The sequence below is a fragment of the Geotrypetes seraphini genome, chromosome 1 (genome assembly GCF_902459505.1).
Source record: "Geotrypetes seraphini chromosome 1, aGeoSer1.1, whole genome shotgun sequence".
Taxonomy (NCBI): domain Eukaryota; kingdom Metazoa; phylum Chordata; class Amphibia; order Gymnophiona; family Dermophiidae; genus Geotrypetes; species Geotrypetes seraphini.
The window spans coordinates 60295352-60305113 of NC_047084.1; the positions used below are offsets into that span (position 1 = coordinate 60295352).

Below are 9762 nucleotides of genomic sequence, written 5' to 3' on the forward strand. Positions count from 1 at the left end.
GCGAGGGGATATGATAGAGACTTTTAAAATACTAAAAGGTTTCGACAAAATGGAGCAAGAATCTTCGTTATTCACATTGTCAACAGTGACTCGAACAAGAGGTCATGGACTAAAACTTAGGGGAGGCAGACTCAGGACTAATATCCGGAAGTTCTGCTTCACACAGCGAGTGGTGGACGCCTGGAATGCTCTCCCGGAGGAGGTTGTGACAGAGACCACCATTCTGGGATTTAAGGGCAAGTTGGATGCATATCTTCATGCAAATCACATTGAAGGACACGGGTAAACAAGGTGTCCAGTAGAGAACACCTAGCTTGGCCTCCACGTGTGCGGGTCGCCGGACTAGATGGACCTAGGGTCTGATCCGGTGAAGGCATTTCTTATGTTCTTATGGGCATAGCTTTGGATTATTGCCCAGAAATAGCTAAGATGGAAAAAAAACCCCAAAAACAAATTTTTAGATTGAATCAGGTTGGGCAGACTAGATGGACCATTCGGGTCTTTATCTGCCGTCATCTACTTTGCATGAGGTAGAACTCGTTATAGTTTATAAATCTTTCCTTAATTGCTTCTGATAATTGTGCAACATGCAGAAAGATGCAGGAAAGCGCTTGTGTGAGGTTATAGCAGTAAGGCAGGCAACGTTCCAGAACAATGGTAACATACCGAGGGCCTCAAAATAGTACCTGGCAGGCCGCATGTGGCCCCCGGGCCACGAGTTTGAGACCATTGCTCTAGCCCATCCCAAAGAGTAAGATCAACGAGTGAAGTTTTTGTTGTTGTACATTCGGAGTATAAATTTGGCACAGTGGTGAAGGGACCGATTTCTCAGGAAGGACTGCTGGCTACTCAATGACAAGTAATGTCTTCATCTGGACCTAAAAATGGATTATGTACTATTGTATATCATAGATAAGTTGCATATTTTAAACTCAGTTATTTCAAGAACTTATCAGTACTATACCACATACACATCTATTGAAACAATTCAACTGCATTTAAAGATCCCTGATCAGACATAAGTATACTAAAAAAGACATCCACCTCAACACCCATCTGATCCTGCAAAATGTTCTAAAACCCATTTTGATATGACAAACTAAAATTATATTAAAGTTTTGATGTCACCTCAGTAAAAACAAACACTTTCACTGCAGAACACTATTTAAGAGCCGATACTATAAAAGTTTGCAGTAGAGTCCCACTCTACCGCAAAAAAAAGTGCCAAAAAATTGGCACAGCATGCTCAAATTAATGAGCATGCAAATTTAACATCACAGCAGTAATCTGAGGCCTAACGCAAAGTATAAACTTTCCTGTCAGTGCCTCTCCAAAAATATCCCTGATGACTAGTGGCACCCACATGACTAAACGCCTCCCAACCCAATCTCCCTTCCCCCAAATAAAAAAAATATTTGGTGGTCGAGTGATACCCCCAGCCCCCTCCCCTGCCCTGGGGGTCAAGTGTCTCTCTATATCCAGTATTGCCTCTCTGTGTTATTCTCCCTTGCATTCAGCATTGTCCCTCTGTGATCCTGTCTCTATGTTCCTTCCATATCTAGCATTTCCCTGCTCCTCACTTTTCTCTTCCCTCTCTTTCTGCCCTGCCCTCTACCCTGGGGCCCCGCATCTCTCCCTCTCTCTTTGTTGCCCCCACCCTGAGACCCGTTCTCTCTTCTCTGCCCCCACCTCATGGTCTTGCATCTCTCCCCCATCCTAGGCAGGCCCAATATCTCTCCCTCCCCATCCAGTGTCTTTCCTTCTCTCTCCCTTCCTATGAGTCCAGCCTCTTTTCCTTTCCCTCCCCACATTGTGGATCTAGCAACTCTTCCTCTCCCTCCCCCCTTGCCAGCCCTCAAAACTTGCCTTGGAGGCCTTCTCTCTGCCACTTCCTGCCCACACAGAAACAGGAAGTTGAATAAGAGGCAGAATACGGCAGAGAGAAGACCCCCAGGTCAGCTAGAAGCAGACTGTCTTAATCACCGACATTGCCAGCCTCAAAGGCAACTTTGGACAGCCACGGGGGATAGGGAGACCCTGGATCCAGAATGGTGGGCAGAAGGAGAGGAAGAGATACCAGCACCTGACTCTGGGCTCAGTTTACCTATGGGCAATTGTACAGTTCAAGCCTCTTTATTCAAAGGCCTGGAGCAGCTGTCCTTTTTGCCCAATAGTCAGAGCAACCTATATCACACCATACAAGAGGGGGCAAGGCCCCATATTTCTAGGTCAGGCTGGCAGCAGCGATCATGACCACAAGGCAGGAAACAGGATATAGCATTTCCAGCCCAAACTTGTACCAACAGTGATTTTGCAGGAAGCACAGGTAGGTTCAGGATGGAATTGTGCTCACTGAGCTAGGGATGAAGGGGAAAGCAGTTCTTCAATGTTTCCAGCTTAGGCTGGTGGCAACATTATTTATTGAAAATATGAGGGGAGCAGTTGTGGACATTTCAAGTATATAATTCTCTGCTTCGAGCTGTCCCCAATCTGCAGGCACACATGGTGGTTAAGTAAAGAATGAGCTTGCTATGTAAAATATTTGGTGACACACGAATCAGCTTTTACTAACAAAATGGCCGAGAATCACTTTTTTTAGGTCAAAGTATCCAGCAGTAACAGATATATTACATTCCCCAGACTGAGCCCACATTGATATTACAGAATCCTATATAATAAAACGCTAGCCGCGCATGCACACTCAGACCTGTGTGATCTGTGATCCCTGATCTGTGATCCGTAGGTCTGTGGTCACAGTGCGTATGCGGCGGCCAGATCAGGAAAGCACAGCAAAGCCAGTGACTCCCCCCTCCCGCCCTCACTCACAGCCAAAACCACCAACACCTCCTCCTTCTCGCCGACTCACCTGCCTTTAAATGGAGAGAAAAGCGCTGAACTGCGCTAACGCTGGCTTTGCCGTCTTCTGTCCACTGCGGCCCGCCCTCTCTGACTACTTCCTGTTTCCGCTAGGGTTGGCCGCAGTGGATAGAAGATGCCGAAGCCAGCGGCTCTAGCCGCCGATCTCCGTTCCTCCAGCGGGGGGAGGGGGGTCTGGGAGGAGAGGGATCGCAGCTACCGAGGAGCCCAGCAACTTTCCGCTGCCCGGGACCCGAGTCATTTGCTGCCCCCCCCTTCCCTTCCCGCAGTCCCGACTGGCGATTTAAGCAGCGTGTGCAGCAGTCTTCACACGCTGCTTCGGGCCCTTCTACTGCCCTGATTTGCTCCGGACGTGCCAGAGTAAATCAGGGCAGTAGAAGGACCCGAAGCAGCGTGTGAAGACTGCTGCACATGCTGCTTGAATCGCCATGTTTGTCGGGCCCGCGGGAAGGGAAGGGGGGGGCGGCAAAGGACTCAGGACCGCGTTTGTAGTCGCGACTGCGGGAAGGGAAAGGGGGGTAGAGGAAACGCTAATGCTGCTGCACAGAGAACTGGTGTGGGGGGAGGGAAATGGAAAGGGGAGGGAATGCTGCTTTGGACAGACAGACGGAGGAAGGGAGACAGAAAGAAAAGAAGAAAGACACAGGGGCAGGTGCACAGGGAACTGGTTTGGGGGGAGGGAAATGGAGGGGGAGGGAATGCTGCTTTGGACAGACAGACGGAGGAAGGGAGACAGAAAGAAAAGAAGAAAGACACAGGGGCAGGTGCACAGTGAACTGGTGTGGGGGGAGGGAAATGGAGGGGGAGGGAATGCTGCTTCAGACAGACAGACAGACAGAGGGAGGAAGGGAGACAGAAAGAAAAGAAGAAAGACACAGGGGCAGGGAGATATACAGAAAGACAGACAGACAGACAGACAAAGGGGGCCAGGGACAGAGACAGACAGAAAGAAAGACAGCGGGAGTTGCGTCAGGAGGGGTGCGGGATGCGGCAGAGGGAACTTTTCCAATGGGTGCAACTGGGCATCTGTCGAGAACCTCTGATCAGGGGCAGAGCAAGGTAAGTGTATCATAGGGATAAGAAGGAGGAGGGGGGGAGAAAAAGGAAGGGACGCCTACTGCTGGACAGGGGGAGAAGAAAAGAGGTGCTGATGGACAGGGAGGGTAAAACAAAGGGAGAAGGGCTGCTGCTGCATAAGGAGAGCTGTGAAGGGGTGGTGGTGGACACAGGGGAGGTAAAAGGAAGGGAGAATGGACAGGGAGAGCAGGCAAGGGGTGGTGATGGACAGCCAAGGAAAAAGAAAGACAGAAAGAAAGAAAGTGGCTAAGGAGAGAGAGAGAAAGAAATAAAGAGAGACACACACACATATATTCTAGCACCCGTTAATGTAACGGGCTATAAAACTAATATTTAATAAAGACGTATTCTAAAAATTTAAATTTTATTTATTTTTAAATTTCTCACCCACTTAACACCTAGGCAGGTTACAGTGATACATACACAATTTATTCACAGGTCAGCAAACAATAACAATTCATTTTTAAAAATATATATACACTGTGTGAGAAGGGAACATTTTTATAATACATTTTTTTATAATACTTTTTCTATATTCTGGTGTTAATTGTTGCATGTTGTAGAGATGCATGCAGGAACAGTATGTGAAAGGAAGGAGGGGAGAAGGGGGAGAAAGAACTGACAGGCTACATGAGAAACAAGCGAGAAGGAGATGAGACATTTCTTGAGAACACGTTGTCTCAGCAATTACAGAACATGCTGTTTAAGCAACTGCAGAATACAGACTTTGTTACAATGGACAGCAGCGAATTGAGGAACATGAGCATGTAGCTGAAGGACTGAGCATGTAGATAAATCATACATGGGTGAAAATAAATAAGGTTAGGGTCGCCTCGAGCAGGGGGTCCCCAACCCCCAGTCCACGGCCGGCTGTCTGACAGTTGGGTTGTGAGAGATCCTCCATCCCTCAGCAGAACCCCGCCAACCGCCATTCTGAAAAGTAGCAGGGGCGGCAGCACTGAACAGGCTGCTTCGCTACCTTCCCCGGGGCCTTCCCTCTGCCGCCGCATCACTGATGACATCATTAGTGACGCGGCGGCAGAGGGAAGGCCTTAGCAGGGAAGGCAGCGAAGTAGCCTGTTCAGTGTTGCCGCTGCTGCTGCTTTTTAGAATGGAGGTCAGAGGTCAGCAGGGTTCTGCTACACGTGGGAGATGGGAGGGAGAGATGGAAAGGTGTACAGGGGGATGGGTTGGCGGGGTCGTTGGGGTTCTGCTGCATGTAGGGGATGGGAGGGAGAGATGGAAAAGTGCGCAGGGGGATGGGTTGGTGGGGTCATCGGGGTTCTTCTGCATGCGCGTTACGGGGTTCTTCTGCACGCGTGTTTGGTTGCAGGAAAACAAGTTCAGGGCTCCCACTGATTCAGCATTATGGTATGTTGTATAATTTCTATTATGATATTATAACTTAATAATAATAGAAATGTAATGTATATTGTATATAAAACTGCCGTACGAACCTGCCCTGAATCTTCCCCTCACCCACCGTTCCCTGGAAAAATTTGTTTCTATAAAAGTGGTCCTTGGTGTCAAAAAGGTTGGGGACCACTGGCCTAGAGGAGAGGAAGAGCAAGAGTAGTGGGAAAAGTAAACAGAGGCAGGGAAAATGGAAGTACAGTAAGTAACAGTTGATAGGTTGTGAGCTACCTCTACCCTGACCAATGAGCACGTCCATAGTAAGGACCAGAATGAAAGAATAAACTATATAATGCCATGCAGAAGTCAGCTTTGTGTGCATACTCTGTGCAAGAGAGTAAAATAAAATTAATTGCTGTTTCACATCGGAGTCTGTCCTGAGTTGTTTCAGTGAGAGCTTGTTGTTTCTCACAACTGCCTAATGATATTCCCAATTTCTTAAAAACAGAAAAGAAAGATATATTGCAAAGATGAGATAGCAGCCAATTTTTATTCTGGGTTAGGACAGGTTACATTCAACTGGGCCTAACTATCTATTATGATTCATAAGGTGAATAAAAAAATTCTGTTTTAGGCCTGAGTCCAGAAAGGCAGAACTTTTCATTGTTTGATACATTCAGAAACTTACAGCCAAGATGAAGCAACTCGTATTTAAGGTGTATATGTTCCAGAATCCCGGAACTGTGTTGCCATGGAAAGAAAGAATGACACTGGTTGCAGATGAGTGCTATCAACATAAACATCCCATCAGGCTTCATTTGTTTGTATTCCAGAGTCATGGTCCCTGACATACAAAATATTTATGACCCTCCAAGAAAATATAGTTTGATGTCAGAAACATAGCAGCATCTTATTCTTACATGTTCTTATACAAGGTTTTACGAATAGGAGGGCATGAATGACACGAGCCCACAGTCCAAGTTGCTGTCTGCCCAGTGCTGCCATATAATATGCTCGTTTTTAAGTAACAAGAACAAAAAAGAACTCCAAAAAGAAAACTGCCAGAGGAGCTTACAAAAAAGACAAACTGAAAGGCAGTAAAGTCAACAAGTTCTGAGAGTGGTATTCTGGCAATAAGATGTGTGAACAAAGTAGCGAACCCTCAATAAATATATAAAGTAAAATTATAATATAAGACGGGATATCCTCAGTGTGAAGGATTAGTGAAGGGAGGAAAACCTCCAGCCTTAACACACTAAGGCAGAGGCAAAAAGCCCCTACCTGCACACCATCATTGGATATCTCAGGTGTGCCTAACCAAAACTTGTGAAAAATAGTGCAGTGAATAATTACAAAATCACACAAGTAAATCAATTAAAGCCAAAATACCACTCTGAGAACCCCCCAGCCAACTCCAGAAGAAAATAAATACAGACTTAGCTTGGATTGAAGAGTGGACAAAATCCTCCCAATAGCAGAAAGTCCAGAGAATAACTGATTCAAAAAATTATTCTTCAGGCGGGGTTCAACCAATTCTGGAATTGGCTGGGGGGTTCTCAGAGTGGTATTTTGGCTTTAATTGATTTACTTGTGTGATTTTGTAATTATTCACTGCACTATTTTTCACAAGTTTTGGTTAGGCACACGTGAGATATCCAATGATGGTGTGCAGGTAGGGGCTTTCTGCCTCTGCCTTAGTGTGTTAAGGCTGGAGGTTTTCCTCCCTTCACTAATCCTTCACACTGAGGATATCCCGTCTTATATTATAATTGTACTTATATATTTATTGAAGGTTCGCTACCTTATTCACACATCTTATTGCCAGAATACCATTCTCAGAACTTGTTGACTTTACTGCCTTTCAATTTGTCTCGCTTTTAAGTAAAGCTCTGTATACAGAAAGTATAATCTAAGACAAATTCTGATCCGTTGATGTGGCATTAAATGTAGATCCAAAGTAAACAGAACATAAAAACTAGCAGCTCGAGTTATTCACCTAAATGTTTTCTATTATGCAGCATTTTGGGACACAGCACTCGGAAGAAAGTTCAATCAGTTTGCACACGATGCAGCAAACTAAGCTAAACGAACAAGTGAAAGATGTGTTGTACCGCTAAGAACAAACTCGCAGCATCAGCCTCATACTTCATAGTACACCTGCAACGAAGTCCCCACCCCTTGAGACCCCAGCCACGCAGGAGACTGCACACGGCAGATGGCCGAGAGAGGTGCTACGAGAACATCCGAGACCCGCAAAACCCTGCGGTATATTACAGAAAGCCTCCCCACCTCGTTTCCCGGAGAAAATTATTTCGGCTGTGCACGAAAACCCTCTGTCAGCAGCGGCGCAGTCTAAAACGCTAAGCTCTCTTCGCTATCGCTAAGCAAAAGCTGCGCCGCGTCCTGGCAGTCGCGCGCTCTTACCTCCCTCTGCGGCCGCGCGCAATTCTGACCTCCGTGGCACAGCTCTGCAGCGACAAAATTAATATTCCCCGTGCGAGCGAGAAGCGCTGGGCCAGGCGACAGACCTGCCCAGTCTGCGAAGGGCCCCGCGCGCGCCATCTCTTGCAGGAAGCCGGAGGCGAATGAGGTCAGAGATAGAAGTGGGGGGCAGGATCTGAGGAGGGGGGGTCCTGACTGCAGCGCGCGCCGGTTTCTATGGTAGCCGCTAGAAAAACCCGGGCCGGTGAAATGCTTTGAGAGAAAGGGGCACAAATTGCACAATGCAGAGTTTAAAAATGAGAATCTCACCTCATAATTTCCCTTCATAATATGGGAGGACAGAAGAGATTAAATGGGAAAGACTGCGTTTGTAATCCCATTTAGCTGCGTAGAGCGTAACTTGGTGTTGCATTATTTTGTCTTCTAATAAAGTCCGATTGCTCTGTACATGGATTATTCTAAGAGGCCATATTCACTAGTTTATGTTATACAGCATGTCCGATTACAACATAAGAGAAATGGAACCTAATTTACATTAGAGCCAGGGCTGTAATCAGTTGAATCTTGGAAAGTGTTTAGAGCTGCCTCAGCACCCTACGAGTTGCGAGTTCGATCCCAGGCTGCTCTTTGTGACTCTGGACAAGTCACTCCCCCCTTTCTCAAATATCCATTACTGCTCCCTGAGTTGAATTCGGGCTATCCTGTCTCCTACAAATGTGTCGAGGATATGCTCAATAACTAGCCATAACACAAAAAAGAATAGGAACGGACAATGAGCACTCAACTGAAGATCACAGATGTGAACAGATCTTGTTTATTTCAATGAAGGACACATATATAAACTGTGGACCCCACACAGCGCTGTGTTTGGGCAAAAGGAAATGCCTGCATCAGGGGTCACTGAGGCGTTGTGGTTCACAGAAAACAGGTCCTCTGTTGGGTTAATCAATCGTGCAAAAAAGGCTGAATGCTGAAAAGCCATCGAAGACCATAAGAATAGCCTTACTGGGTCACACCAATGGTCCATCAAGCCTAGTAGCCCATTCTCAAGGTGGCCAATCCAGGTCACTAGTACCTGGCTAAAACCCAAGGAGCAGCAACATTCCATGCTACCAATACAGGGCAAGCAGTAGCTTCCCCCATGTCTTTCTCAATAACAGACTATGGACTTTTCCTCCAGGAACTTGTCCAAACCTTTCTTAAAACCAGCTACGCTATCCGCTCTTACCACATAAGAATTGCCGCTGCTGGGTCAGGCCAGTGGTCCATCGTGCCCAGCAGTCCGCTCACGCGGCGGCCCCACATCCTCTGGCAATGCGTTCCAGAGCTTAACTATTCTCTGAGTGAAAAAATGTTTCCTTCTATTGGTTTTAAAATTTTCCTGTAACTTCATTGAGTGTTCCCTAGTCTTTGTAATTTTTGATGGAGTGAAAAATCGATCCACTTGTACCCGTTCTACCCCACTCAGGATTTTGTAGACTTCAATCATATCTCCCCTCAGCCTTCTCTTTTCCAAGCTGAAGAGCCCTAACCGTTTTAGTCTTTCCTCATACAAGATGAGTTCCATCCCCTTTACCATCTTGGTCACTCTTCTATGAATCTTTTCTAGTGCCACTATATCTTTCTTGAGATAAGGAGACCAGAATTGAATGCAATACTCCAGATGAGGTCGCACCATGGAGCGATACAGGGATATTATGACATTCTTAGTCTTGTTAACCATATATCTTTTTGTAATTCAGGGCTGTACAGAAAGAGGCATAGCCAGCAGAAGAAAGGTGTTGATGCCCCTGTCTTTGGTGATGCCCCAACTGGACCACTGTGTTCAGTTTTGCAGGCCATATCTAGCTAAGGATGTGAGAAGACTTGAAGCAGTCCGGAGAAAAGCAACAAAAATGGTATGGGGCTTCAGTCAATGATGTACAAGAAGAGAATGAAGTATACTCTAGAGGAGAGGAGGAACAGGGGAGATATGATACAGACATTTAAATACTTGAAAGGTATTAATATAGA

General features: G+C 46.3%; 1 protein-coding gene across 3 annotated transcripts in view; it reads right to left on the reverse strand.

Annotated features, from left to right (window-relative positions):
• The window catches only part of NIM1K (NIM1 serine/threonine protein kinase), an 80965-nt gene extending 72910 nt beyond the window's left edge, over positions 1 to 8055 (reverse strand). The window contains exon 1 of one of the 3 annotated variants that reach the window (XM_033931920.1): positions 7732 to 8055. The gene's annotated coding sequence lies outside the window, so the exon portion shown is untranslated. Of the gene's footprint in view, positions 1 to 6743; positions 6772 to 7731 lie in introns of those variants that run through there. The other 2 variants (XM_033931902.1, XM_033931911.1) reach the window with 2 other exon arrangements.
• Positions 8056 to 9762: the final 1707 nt, after the last annotated feature.